A 13,804-nucleotide genomic window follows, 5' to 3' on the forward strand; every position below is an offset into this window, starting at 1 on the left:
AGGGGTGAATACCTATGCACACTCCAGATTTCTGTTTTTTCATCTTAATTATTGCTTGTGTCACAATAAAACAACAATTTTCACCTTTAAAGTTGTAGGAATGTTGTGTAAATCAAATAGTGCTTACCCTCCAAAAATCCATTTAAATTCCAGCTTGTGATGCGACAAAACACCAAGGGGGATGAATACTTTTGTAAGACACTGTATACAACACGCAATCAATAGAAGCTAAAAAAGGAGCTTGTATTCATTTGCAGTATTTACAATATGTATATATTCAATATATTCAAATTGGTTATAAATACAAAAAACTATATTAAAAATATATATATGAATGATAAAGTATCAGCTTAACCTATTAAAAACGATACATCCGTGATAATAAAAGGATTTGTTGGCCAGCTCGGTTCTTACCCTTGGCAAATGTAACATATTGCTTTGTCTAGTAATTCTGCTGTGTATAGCATTGTTGAATATAAAATAATTTTTGAAAAAATTGGGGGCAACTCCCATTAATACATTTCTTAACAAGTTTGAACACGTGATCATCCCGCTAACTTTGTAGAGTGGGCCACTTAACTACATCCAAGGTTCTATCACTCTCGCCTGTAGATGACTTGCAACCATGTGATCAAAATGTGCTACGTCATGAGCATCCAGCATGATGGTGGATATACAAAGCGGCTAGGATGGCAGCCGCTGAAAGCGTGTCTGTAAACAAAGTTGAATTTTCTCAGTATTACCATGATTTGAACGCTCAAGTGAAGATTCGATACAAAGAGAAGATAGATATGTGTGGTTTTGACCCATATTATTTAAAAAAGTCAGACTTTTCTGAAGATAAGATGCTTCTACCGACCATCGAGTACCCAGATATCGTGTTCTATCTGGTTTGGCTGCCGAAGAATCAAGTCCGACCTTGGATGAAACGTAGCCCATTTTCTGACTGGGTGCCCAGTCTGGATTGTTTCTATCATATAATTTTGCTGGCGCTCCTAGAAGCAAAATGGTAATACATGTGTTAAAATTATAACAATGTCCGAGTGAACCGCGACAAGAGAATGCTCATTTTATAGCAATATTCTAGCAACACAAAATAAAATTCTTCTATGATATTATCGAGAAAGCTTTTGAACCTCGCCTGAGATAAAATGATTACTGCAAACACGAGCTGTTTTGGTTTTAGCCTTGGTTAGATCAGCCCTGCCGATGTTGTTCAGCCGTGTTCGTCTCCTCTCCGTACTAAGCCTCAGAGTTTCCTTACCCTCTTTCCAAATCACAAATGGAATTCTAAAAAAAAATCAGAACATGCCACGGTCATGAGTACTGTTGTGACCACAACCATATACAGCACAAAGATATGGCAGAGCTAAAAGAATGCTTAAAGCAGTGGAAAAATGAAGAGAGTTGCGCACGCATGACTATGTTTTGTATGGAATGTCGCTTGACCCCGCATTTCTTTATCCACTAACATGGCTGACATCTGGGTTTCTATTTTGCTTTGACGTCACTCACAAGTCAAGGATTCCAGTAACTATCCTTGCAGCACGCTGCTGGAGTCTCTCTAAAGATTTAGCATTTCCTATACCACAGCACCCCCATACAGCATCTTAATATTCAAGAACAGGGCGAATAAAGGACATACAAATAATATTCACACAATGTGACTGTGGCAGCGGGGGCATGGTCAAACATCGGTCTGTGACAGGAGGGTGGAGTCAGGGAAGGTAAGTGGCAGAATCACTACACCTGTTGTTAATTAATGTTTGTGTGTCTTCCCAGTGACCGCGCCCTATTTAAGGAGAGAGAGCGAGAGCAGAGGGAGCTCTCTCCTCAACCAGATGACTGATGTGTGTGCGTGTGTCTGGGTGTGTGTGAGAGAGTTCGTATAGGCTGAAAAGCTGAATAAAAACCAGTTTTGTGAACTCAGTTCTGTCCTGCCGTCCTTCTGTGCTCCACCTACACAAACTGTCACAGTGGTGCCGAAACCCAGGTCCGAGCACAGAAGAGAACAGCCCCATGGAGTCCTCCACCTTCGCCGACCTGATCCACGCCCTCACCACGGCCCAACAGAGCCAGCACCAGGCGCTGCTCGCCCTCCGAAAGGAGCAAGAACAACGGTTCGAGGCCCTGGTGCTGGCGCAACAGGAAGATCATCGGGCGTTCCAGCACCTCCTCGCGTCGGTGGGGTCCACCATCTCCACCGCCACGGGCCCTTCCCCCCTCACCCTCACGAAGATGGGCCCGCAGGACGACCCCGAGGCATTCCTCACGCTCTTTGAGCAGGTAGCAGAGACCTCGGGGTGGCCGGTGGAACAGCGTGCGGCGCACCTCCTCCCCCTGCTAATGGGAGAGGCGCAGCTGGCTGCGCTACAGCTCCCCGACGACCACCGGCTGGCCTACGCGGACCTTTGCCGGGCCGTCCTCCAGCGTGTGGGACACACCCCTGAGCAACAACGTCAGCGCTTCCGCGCTTTGTGCTTGGAGGAAGTTGGCCGGCCGTTCGCGTTTGGCCAGCAACCCCGGGACGCCTGCTGGCAGTGGTTGAGGACTGACAACCGTGACGCCGAGGGACTCATCGACCAGGTGGTACTGGAGCAGTTCGTCGCGCGCTTACCAGCGGGAACCGCAGAGTGGGTCCAGTGCCACCGCCCAGCGTCGCTGGATCAGGCAATCGAGCTGGCGGAGGACCATTTGGCAGCTGTCCCGACAGCAGGACAGCAGATGACCTCTTCTCTTCTCTTCTCTCCTCTCTCTCTCTCTCTCTCTCTCTCCCCCCTCCTCCTGTGTCTCCTCCTCGCCCCATTCCCCCACCGTGGAGGCGGGGGCCAGCGCCACCTCAGCCAGCCCGCTGCGCCTGCGGTGCCCTCCCGTGTCTCCCCTCTGTGTCTGTCTCTCCCCCCCCCTCAGGTGAGTGAGCCCCAGAGCACTAGTGCAGAGAGGAAGCCCGGGCCGGTTTGCTCGCGCTGCGGGGAGCCGGGCCACCTCCAACAGCAGTGCTTGGTAATGGAAGTGGGCGCGGTGGTTCGGATCCCCGATGCGCCAGGAGCCGCCCTCGATTGGGCCAGAGTGTATCGCATACCGGTGAGTATCCAAGCGGATACATATCAGGCGTTGGTGGATTCTGGCTGTAATCAGACCTCAATCCACCAAAGCCTGGTGCAAGATGAGGCATTGGGGGGTGCACAGGGGGTGAAGGTGTTGTGTGTGCACAGGGATGTTCACAGCTACCCTTTGGTGTCGGTCCACATTTTTTTCAGAGGGGAAAAATTTAGAGTAAAGGCGGCGGTTAATCCTCGCCTCACCCACTCGATAATTTTGGGGACTGATTGGCTGGGATTTCGGGATTTAATGACACATTTAGTGAAGAGTGGGTCCTGCCATCAGTTAACGGGGGAGGCCCCGGTGTCGCGTTGGCGGGAGCAGTTGTCACAGAGCCGTCTACATCAGCTCCGCGTCAGAGTGAGGAGCCGCCGGCTCCTCCTCTCTCTGTTGGAGAATCCCTCGTGGATTTTCCATTAGAGCAGTCGTGAGACGAGACTCTGCGGCATGCGTTTGACCAAGTGAGAGTAATCGATGGTCAAATGCTCCAGCTGAACGCCACCCCGTCCTTCCCCTACTTCGTGATTATGAAGGATAGATTATACCGAGTGACGCAGGACACTCAGACTAAAGAGCAAGTCATGCAGCTTTTAATTCCGAAGAGCCGCCGGGAATTGGTGTTCCAGGTGGCTCACTTTAATCCCATGGCTGGACACTTAGGGCAGGATAAAACACTAGCCCGAATAATGGCCCGGTTCTATTGGCCAGGGATTCGCGGCGATGTCCGTAGGTGGTGTACGGCGTGCCGCGAATGCCAGTTAGTAAATCCAGTGGCCATTCCAAAAGCGCCTTTGCGCCCTCTACCGTTAATCGAGACCCTGTTCGAAAGAATTGGGATGGATCTCGTCGGGCCATTAGATCGGTCAACACGAGGGTACCGCTTTATATTAGTTCTAGTGGACTATGCAACACGATACCTGGAAGCAGTGCCTCTTCACAATATCTCAGCATGCAGTATTGCGGAGGCACCCTTCTGCGTTATCTCCCGAGTTGGAATTCCGAAAGAGATTCTGACTGACCAAGGCACCACGTTTATGTCACGCACACTGAACGAACTGTATGGGTTGTTGGGTATTAAGCCGATCCGCACCAGCGTGTATCACCCACAAACAGACGGTTTATTTGAATGGTTCAATCGCACCCTCAAGAACATAATTTAAAAATTCGTAAGTGAGGATGCACGTAATTGGGATAAATGGCTCGAACCCTTGCTCTTTGCAGTGCGAGAGGTCCCCCAAGCCTCCACGGGGTTCTCCCCATTTGAATTGTTATACGGGCGTAAGCCGCGCGGCATTCTAGATGTGCTGCGGGAATATTGGGAGGAGGGACCTTCACCAAGTAAAAATGAAATCCAATACGTTATTGACCTGCACGCAAAACTCCACACACTCACGCACCTAACTCAGGAGAATTTGCGGCAGGCCCAAGAACGACAGACCCACCTGTATGACAAGGGTACGCACCTTAGGGAGTTCGCACCGGGAGATAAAGTTCTCGTACTGTTGCCCACATCGAGCTCCAAATTGGTCATCAAGTGGCAAGGACCCTTTGAGGTCACACGGAGAGTCAGGGACTTCGACTATGAGGTGAGGCGAAAGGATAGGGGTGGGGCGCTACAGATTTACCACCTCAACCTGCTCAAACTCTGGAACAAGGAGGTCCCCGTGGCGTTGGTGTCGGTAGTTCCGGAGAAGGCGGAGCTGGGGCCGGAGGTTCAAAAGGGAACATTGGCATGGCGTACCTCTCCGGTCCCCTGTGTAGACCACCTCTCCCCGACCCAACTCGCAGAGGTTGCCCAGTTGCAGACCGAGTTTTCGGACATGTTCTCGCCCCTGCCTGGCCGCACCAACCTCATAGAGCACCACATTGAGACGCCCCCGGGGGTGGTAGTGCGTAGCCGCCCTTACAGGTTACCCGAGCACAAGAAAAAAGTGGTTCGGGAAGAACTTGAGGTCATGCTCGAAATGGGCATCGTCGAGGAGTCCCACAGTGACTGGAGCAGTCACTGTGGGAGTCTTGGTACCCAAGGCCGACGGGTCGGTCCGGTTCTGTGTGGACTATAGAAAAGTCAATTCGGTGTCTAAATTTGATGCGTACCCAATGCCTCGTATTGATGAGTTGCTCGATCGGCTAGGCACGGCTCGTTTTTACTCGACACTGGATTTAACAAAGGGTTATTGGCAGATCCCCTTGACTTCATTATCCTGGGAAAAAACGGCCTTTTCCACACCATTCGGCTTACACCAATTTGTCACACTTCCTTTTGGGCTGTTTGGGGCGCCCGCTACGTTTCAGCGGCTGATGGACCGGGTCCTCCACCCCCACGCCACCTATGCGGCCGCCTACCTCGATGACATTATTATCCATAGTAATGACTGGCCAAGGCACCTCGAACATCTGAGGGCCATCCTTAGGTCGCTGAGGCGAGCGGGTCTCACAGCCAACCCGAAGAAGTGTGCGATTGGGCGGGTGGAAGTACGGTATCTGGGCTTCCACTTGGGCAACGGGCAGGTGCGTCCCCAAATTAACAAGACAGCTGCAATTGCGGCCTGCCAGAGGCCCAAGACCAAAAAGGGGTTGAGACAGTTCCTGGGGCTGGCTGGCTATTATCGTAGGTTTATACCTAATTATTCGGACGTCACCAGCCTGCTGACTGATCTGACTAAAAAGAGGGCACCAGATCCGGTCCAGTGGACGGAGCAATGCCAGCGGGCTTTTTCTAAGGTAAAGGCTGCACTGTGTGGGGGGCCACTTTTACACTCCCCTGACTTTTCTCTCCCCTTTATCTTGCAGACGGATGCGTCAGACAGAGGGCTGGGGGCCGTTTTGTCCCAGGAGGTGGAGGGGGAGTATCGCCCAGTCTTATACATTAGTCGCAAGCTGTCGGTGCATGAGGGGCGCTACAGCACCATCGAGAAAGAGTGCCTGGCAATCAAGTGGGCAGTCCTCGCCCTCCGGTACTACCTGCTGGGACGCCCTTTCACCCTCTGTTCGGACCACGTGCCCCTCCAGTGGCTCCACCGCATGAAGGATGCCAACGCACGGATCACCCATTGGTATCTGGCACTCCAACCCTTTAACTTCAAGGTGATCCACAGGCCGGGGGCACAGATGGTCGTGGCGGACTTCCTCTCCCGTCAAGGGGGTGGGGAGTCGGCTGCAGGCCGGACAGCCGCTCGGCCTGAGTCGGGCAGTGGGGGTATGTGGCAGCGGGGGTGTGGTCAAGCATCGGTCTGTGACAGGAGGGCGGAGTCAGGGAAGGTAAGTGGCAGAATCACTACACCTGTCATTAATTAATGTTTGTGTGTCTTCCCAGTGACCGTGCCCTATTTAAGGAGAGAGAGCGAGAGCAGAGGGAGCTCTCTCTTCAACCAGATGACTGATGTGTGTGCGTGTGTCTGGGTGTGTGTGAAAGAGTTTGTATAGGCTGAAAAGCTGAATAAAAGCCAGTTTTGTGAACTCAGTTCTGTCCTGCCGTCCTTCTGTGCTCCACCCACCTACACAAACTGTCACAGTGACATTAAATTATTCCTAAGGTGCCCTAGCATACCTAGCCTTTTGCTAGCTCTAGATAGTATCTCCTGGATATGGCAATTCCTTGAAAGGCATTCACCAAGATATTTAAATTCAGACATATACTTAATGGGGTGACCATTGAATAATATATTAAAATCAGAAACATGTGGAAGCTTACCATGAGTTCCAAATAAAATAGACTCCATTTTAGTGGCATTTAGAAACAAGCTATTTTCACCAAGCCATGATCCAATTAACTCAAGGTCAGCATGAAGCTTTCCTTCAATTATTGACACAGTTAAACCAGAGTAAAACAAAACAGTATTGTCTGCATAGATAAGTATGCTGTATTGCCTCACAACAATTGGCAAATCATTAATATGGATAACAAAAAGAAGAGGGCCTAGTATTGAGCCCTGAGGCACACCAGAAATAATGGGCATCTTTTGGCAGAATCCACTGACCTGAATAAAATGCTTAAGCTGAGAAGGTGGAGCTCTAGCGGACTCGGCTTCTGATTGGTACATTCACCTTTGAAGGAGTAGTTGTGTTCCTCTTTTGTTTTGGTTTCTCTTTTTTCCATCTCCTTTTTGGTTGAAAGATAAAATGTTTCACCACAAAATAGGCATCATCTTGATCGAATCGATGCATTCATGCAATGAAAAAAAATTAAGCTTCAATTAAGAGGTAGAGTGAATGTACCAATCAGAAAAGATGGGCTGAGGATCTCCAGTTTGTCAACAAATGCACGAGAAAATGATTGAAATGTTTAAAAACAACATTCCTCAAAGAAAGATAAGAAGGGATTTGAATATTTCACCCTCTACGGTGTATAATATCATTAAACAAATCAAGGGATCTGGAGGAATTTCAGTGCGCAAAGGGCAAGGGCATAAGCCTATTCTGAACACCCGTGATCTGCAATCCCTGAGACGACACTGTATCAAGAACCATCATTCATCTATAGCTGATAGAACCACAAGAGCTTGGGATTATTTTGGCAAACCTTTGTTAAGCTCTGCAATACAGAGTTACGTCCACAAATGGGAATTAAAAAACACTTACTGAAGAATGAATGACTTTCTTTCAGTGAGTGAAGGCATGTTTCTGAGAACTCTACCTCTTAATTGAAGCATAATTTTTTTCATTGCATGAATGCATCATTTCGATCAAGATGATGCCTGTTTTGTGGTAAAACATTTTATCCTTCAACCAAGAAGGAGATGAGAAAAGGGAAACCAAAACAAAAGAGGAACACAACTAGTCAAGTCAAGTCAAGTTTATTTGTATAGCGCTTTTAACAATAAACATTGTCGCAAAGCAGCTTTACAGAATTTGAACGACTTAAAATATGAGCTAATTTTATCCCTAATCTATCCCCAATGGGTGGCACGGTGGTGTAGTGGTTAGCGCTGTCGCCTCACAGCAAGAAGGTCCAGGTTCGAGCCCCGTGGCTGGCGAGGGCCTTTCTGTGCGGAGTTTGCATGTTCTCCCCGTGTCCGCGTGGGTTTCCTCCGGGTGCTCCGGTTTCCCCCACAGTCCAAAGACATGCAGGTTAGGTTAACTGGTGACTCTAAATTGACCATAGGTGTGAATGTGAGTGTGAATGGTTGTCTGTGTCTATGTGTCAGCCCTGTGATGACCTGGCGACTTGTCCAGGGTGTACCCCGCCTTTTGCCCATAGTCAGCTGGGATAGGCTCCAGCTTGCCTGCGACCCTGTCGAACAGGATAAAGCGGCTACAGATGAATGTAATGCTATCCCCAATGAGCACGCCTGCGGTGACAGTGGCAAGGAAAAACTCCCTCAGATGACATGAGGAAGAAACCTCGAGAGGAACCAGACTCAAAAGGGAACTCATCCCCATCCAGGCAACAACAGACAACATGACTATAACATTAACAGTCCTAACACAGTCAGCTTCGTTGATGCTATAAACACCCCACTGACGGAAACCCAAGCGCAAAACCATTCATGACAACCGTAGTCCCAAAGTCAGCAAGTCAACTGCAATCCTAAAGTCGGCAAGTCAACTGCAGTCCTAAAGTCAGCAAGTCAACTGCAGTCCCCAGCCACAAAAGCACCACTGCAAGAGTCCAGGGCATCCTCCAGGCACGACCCCCAACTGTCCACATGGGGCCGCCCTCCACTGGAGCGATGCGATGAGACTCCAACCAGACACAGGGCGCCAGGATGGATCAGGCAGGTCCGAGGAGCAGAAGAGGTCAGCATCTCGATCCCAAGACCAACATGTAACTCAGAGGGACAGATTGGGGGGGAGAAGAGAGAGAAAACACAGGTTGTTAGGTATGCCCAATGTCACCTGAATATGTAGGAACAGTATACATATTGCACTGAGTACAATACAAGCAGGGACTCCGGCAACTAACTATGACAGCATAACTAAAAGGGGAGAGCCAGACGGTAACACAGGCATGAGGGAGCCCCGGGACATAAAGCAGTAGCCACTACACCGTCAACAAACTCGAGTGAGCAAGCGAGTGGGGACTGACAGCATCCATACTTCCCAGTTTACCAAAACACTCTGAGGACCCTCCAAATCTACACCTTCACTTCATAAACACCATTAACACAAGGCTTGACAAAACAGATATGTTTTCAGCCTAGACTTAAACACTGAGACTGTGTCTGATTCCCGAACACTACTTGGAAGGCTGTTCCATAACTGTGGGGCTTTGTAAGAAAAGGCTCTGCCCCCTACTACTCCTTCAAAGGTGAATGTACCAGTGGCGGCTGGTAGTTTTTCAAACAAGGGAGGCTGGTCGGTTACGATATTTCCAGATTTTAAAAGAAAAAACACATAAATTTTGCCCATACTCTTGCCTCTGATCTGGCTGATTGTTGGCAGGGTCACAAACTGTGAAATAACAGGTTCTTTTGGCCCATTAGCCTACTGTCCAATATACATGATGGTGGTGTTGGGGGGGTATATGTTAACATTTTATATTTTAAAATTGTGGCATGTTGTTTAAAAATTGATCATTATTGAAAGCAGCTCTTTGTCAGGAACCTCAGCAGTAACAGCAGAGTGTTCTGGAATAGGCACAAGTACTGACCTTGGGGAGCCAAACATAGAGCTGGGTGCCACACATTTCATTCAATGACACTTTCCCTATATTTTACTTATTTTGACTGAGAAATGTTTTATTGACAATTTTGATAACCCTTCACTTTTAATCCAGGTCTGTAGTGTGAAATGTTCTCGGCTGTGTTTTTGTTTAAAAATGTTTTCCAAATTGTAGCTGTGTTTAATTCATATCCAGAAAAATATATATTCCAATATAATATATTCAGCATAAACATTTTAAATAGATTCTATATTTTTGATCCATCCATGACATATTACTAAAGTAGCCTATTTACTGTTGTTGATGTGGGTCACTTGCTGTTAGCCAATTCACTTTCTCGTACCAGGAGAGCTGAAAGGAACGAGTATTATTCCCTACCTTTTTCACCAAGTCAATTTGAGGCGTTGGTCTACCCTGCTCTTTAATTTTAATTTTTTCCTCGAAAGGAAGACTGGCAAATGGCTTCGCCAAAATTAAATCAGCAATGCTTGGCATCCGTGCGCAGCTTTCTTGCTAGCTGACTAGCCCCCTCAAGTTCAAGTTCAGTCACTCAAATAAACGACATTTCTGGAACTAAGATAGCAAACTTGACAACAATATATTTACACTTTATTTACAATGAAAATATATACAAACTAAAAAAGCTGGTAGAAACCGTATGTAATGAATGAAATCGAAATGTAAGCTGATCTCTTACAATACACCACAGCACTTGCGAATCCGCATGGGACTGAACTGAAATTCACCGCTGCCTGTCTATATTTGAAACGAGCTGTCAATCAAAGAAAATATCCGGCCGTTTTCACCAATCACCAGTCTCCTCACGGAAACTGCCATGTCCCTCCCACTGTGAGGCTGGGAGTCCGTGGGCGGGCATTTTCTTAGTATTTGTCCAATAGCCATCTTGCATTTTGAGATTGAAAAGCGCAGAGCTCCCAAATGCCATTGAAGTCCACTGAGGCTGGGAGTCCGTGGGACTCCGTGGGCGGGCGTTTTCGCAGTATTTGTCCAATAACCGTCTTGCATTTTGAGATTGAAAAGCGCATAGCTCCCAAATGCCATTGAAGTCCACTGAGGCTGGGCTGCATCACGCTGTCACGAGGGGGAAAAACTCACGCACACATTAGGCAAGCTGGGGAAAGTTATAACGGAATGATTTCGCACTGTAGTTGGGTTGAGCACATATATTTGTATGATTCTGGATCTGAAATAGCAATGTTATAAGGTCGGCTATAACATAAGCCTAGCGCAATTCATCCTACACGATGTTCGTCATTTTTAGAGGAGGCTGAGCCTCCCTCGTTGTCTTAGAGCAATCGCCCGTGGAATGTACCAGTCAGAAGTCGAGTCCACTAGAGCGCCACCGTCTCAGCTTAGATAGGTGAAAGTGACCGAGAAGAATACGAATGTGCATTCACAGTCATGGGCTGGCATGGTGGTGTAGTGGTTAGCACTGCCGCCTCACAGCAAGAAGGTTCTGGATTCAAGCCCAGTGGCTGACAGGGGCCTTTCTGTGTGAAGTTTGCATGTTCTCCCTGTGTCTGTGTGGGCTTCCTCTGGGTGCTCTGGTTTCTCCCACAGTCCAAAGATATGCATGTTAGGCTAATTGGTGGCTTGTCTCTATGTGTCAGCCCTGCAATGATCTGGTGACTTGTCCAGGGTGTACCCTGCCTCTCGCCCATAGTCAGCTGGGATAGGCTCCAGCTTGCCCGCGACCCTGCACAGGATAAGCAGTTATGGATAATGGATGGATGGACTTCTTCTCCTGCAAATTGTATCCAATCATTACCAAATTTCAATGAGAGCATTATGAGACAACTCAAACCAAACTTGTTTCTCTGACTTGTTTTACAGCTGAGTCACCAACAGGAAATAAAAGCAAATGTGTCACTCATATACCAACATGATTAAATGTTGCAAACAACTTTTGAGTTCATTTTGAAACTTGAGAACGGTACTGAAAAGAGGAAGTGAGGCAATATCTCAGCCGTGGCTCAGTGTTTTTCCCCCCATCAAATTTATTACATCTCATTAGGAACCAGAGTTGATGGCTTCTACCCTTCCTACATGACTAAGGAGTGGTGGGCAAATGTGCTTGGCCTCCTTAATCACTGCTTGGAGCTATTTTTCTGATTTGCATCTTTACACTAGTGATCTGGTTCAAAAGGACTTTGCACACAAGCTGTTGACGTACTTTTGTTGTCAGAAACATCCTTGATTTCTCTAGAAAAGTTTGTACTTGGCTTAATTTTATTACAGCCCCAAATCAGAAAAAGTCAGGACAGTGTGGAAAATGCAAATAAAAAAAAGAAAATGGTGAACTCTAATTTTACTTTGACTTGTATTTCATTGTGGACAGAATGAACCCAAGCTATTTCATGTTTTGTTGGTCAACTTCATTTGATTTGTTAATATACTGTACGTCTATTCCTGCGTTTCAGTCCTGCAACACGTTCCAAAAAAAATGTTGGGACAAGGGCAATTTACAGCTAGTAATGAGGGAAAACAATGAAATAATAATGTGATTTGATACAGGTGATGTCAACAGATGATTGTAATCATGATTTAGGACATAATCAGTATCCAGGAAAGGTCTAGAATTTGAGGAGCAAAGATGGTTTGGGGATTTCCAGTTTGTCGACAAATGCATGAGAAAATGGTTGAAATGTTTAAAAACAATGTTCCTCAAAGGAAGATTGGAAGGGATTTGGATATTTCACCCTCTACAGTGTATAATATCATTAAACGATTCAAGGAATCTGGAGGAATTTCAGTGCACAAAGGGCAAGGGCTCAAGCCTAATCTGAACACCCATGATCTCCAATCCCTCAGATGGCACTGCATCAAGAACCATCATTCATCTATAGCTGATATAATCACATGGACTCGGGATTACTTTGGCAAACCTTTGTCAAGCTCTACAATACAGAGTTACATTTACAAATGCCAGTTAAAACTTTACTGTGCAAAAAAGAAGCCTTATGTTAACTGTCCAGAAGCGCCATTGACGTCTCTGGGCTCGGAGGCATCTGGGATGGACCATCACACAGTGGGAATGTGTATTGTGGTCAGATGAATCAGTATTCCAGGTCTTTTTTGGAAGAAATGGATGCCATGTGCTCCAGACTGTTACCAGGAACAAGTTCAAAAGCCAGGGCATGTCATGGTATGGGGTTGTGTCAGTGCCCTTGGCAAAGGCAACTTACACTTCTGTGATGGGGCATTAATGCAGAAAAGTACACTGAGATTTTGGAGCAACATATGCTGCCTCTAAGACAATGTCTTTTCCAGAGATATTTCAACAAGACAATGCAAAACCACATTCTGCACACATTACAAAGGCATGGCTGTGGAAGAAGAGGGTGTGTCCCCTCTGTCCCCAATAGAGAATGTGTGGAGAATTTTGAAATGAACAATATGACAGTGACGACCCTGTACTGTTACACACCTTCAGACCTGCTTGCAGGAAGAATGGGACAAAATAACACCTGAAACGTTTCATCACTTGATGTCTTCAGTCCCTAAACATCTTTTAAGTGTTGTGAAAATTAATGGAAACATTATAAAGTGGTAAATGCTTTACTGTCCCAACTTTGTTGAAATGTGTCGTAAGAATCAATTTTTATTTTGAAATTTTTTTTAAAAACATTAAAATTCATGAGGTAAAACATCAAATAATGTGCTGTTATATTGTTTTGCATGTAATACAGGTCAACGATTATTTACAAATCATTGTTTTTGGTTTTTATTTTAATTTCTACATACCGTACCAATTTTTTTCTGATTTGGGGTTGCATATTTATAATCATTACTGAAGTGCACTGTAGTTTATCCTTGCATTATTCTATCTACATTTACACTTATGGCATTTTTCCATCCATCCATCCATCACTCTTTCGTCACTCGTTCTGCCTGTCTCTCCGTCTTTCTTTCTTTCTTTCTTTCTTTCTTTCTTTCTTTCTTTCTTTCTTTCTTTCTTTCTTTCTTTGTCTCTCTCTCTCTGTCTTTCTTTCTTTCATTCTCTCTCTTGTTCTTTATCACTCTCTCTGTCTTTCTTTCATTCTCTCTCTTGTTCTTTCTTTCTTTCTTTCTTTCTTT

The sequence above is a fragment of the Neoarius graeffei genome, chromosome 3 (assembly GCF_027579695.1).
Source record: "Neoarius graeffei isolate fNeoGra1 chromosome 3, fNeoGra1.pri, whole genome shotgun sequence".
Lineage (NCBI taxonomy): Eukaryota > Metazoa > Chordata > Actinopteri > Siluriformes > Ariidae > Neoarius > Neoarius graeffei.